This window comes from Papaver somniferum, unplaced genomic scaffold, assembly GCF_003573695.1.
Source record: "Papaver somniferum cultivar HN1 unplaced genomic scaffold, ASM357369v1 unplaced-scaffold_1707, whole genome shotgun sequence".
NCBI lineage: Eukaryota > Viridiplantae > Streptophyta > Magnoliopsida > Ranunculales > Papaveraceae > Papaver > Papaver somniferum.
Window position 1 is genome coordinate 1,147 of NW_020626675.1, and position 1,149 is coordinate 2,295.

General features: G+C 38.6%; 1 pseudogene; it reads left to right on the forward strand.

Annotated features, from left to right (window-relative positions):
* Positions 1-258: 258 nt before the first annotated feature.
* On the forward strand, positions 259-1,116 carry LOC113337675 (annotated as a pseudogene).
* Positions 1,117-1,149: the final 33 nt, after the last annotated feature.

Here is a 1,149-nt window from a genome sequence, read left to right on the forward strand (position 1 = left end):
AAGTCAATTTTCCCTCGTTCATTTCATAATGAAAAGTTTTCTTCCCTCTTGAGGACCGGAATTGATATGATCTTTACGGGATACCAGTCCCATTAGGGGTGACGGAACTGGGGTGGCTTACCCAGGCTAGAGCCCCTCCCCAAAATTTATAGAACGTCTTTTGGTCAATGACAATTGTAAATAATAAAGTAAAAAGAAAATAGCCCAGGTCAGATTTGTTATTAGCCATGAATTGACACCTAACTACACCGCGTGGCAATGGAGAAAAGATTTTTTTATCAACGCTTCTCTACAGAGATGCATGATTTGGTTTTTCGTCGTTTGGTTTTTAATGCAGAAGGTGTTCGCGATGTGTACTATAACAACCCTATGTGGCTTGGTAAATACAAGTGCCAGCTTCAGTGTAATTCATGATTTAACTTGCTTGTTACCCATATTCATTGCTTGTAGTTTAATGTCTGTAGGAGAAGCACATTCTTTAAAAATAGAAAAGATTTTATTCAAGGGAAAGTCGAAGTACCAAGAGATACTAGTTTTCTAGGTACGTACACTTTCCTGTGCCAACAAATATTCTCTGTTAAGGTTGATGTTCTTAGTGACCAGGAACTGATTTTTGTTTTTGCTACCAACAGTCATCGAAAATACGGGAAAGCGCTTGTTCTTGACGGTATCGTGCAATTGACGGAGAAATACGAATGCGCTTATCAGGAGATGATATCCCACCTTCCACTTTGTTCCATTCCATCGCCAAAAAATGTAACTTTGGAATCTCTATCTTTTTACCTGTTGCGGGTTTTTCAACTTTGGTTACTAATTTCCATTTCTTGGTATGATTAATGTAGTTTTTGGTTATTGGTGGCGGAGATGGTGGTGTTCTAAGAGAGATATCTCGCCACAAATCCGTAGAGCATATTGACATCTGTGAGATAGATGATATGGTTATAGAAGTATGTACTACATTTCCTTTTTGATCTTTTGGATGGTTCCATGAGTTTAAATTGTTTGCATTGGTATTGATAAAGTTAGTGATCGTCATACCATAAGTTAGCAAGAAGTTCTTTCCAGAGTTATCTATTGGTTTCGAGGATCCTCGTGTTCGACTCCATGTTGGTGATGGTAATGCCACAACAGTTCCTTGCCATTCCCAAG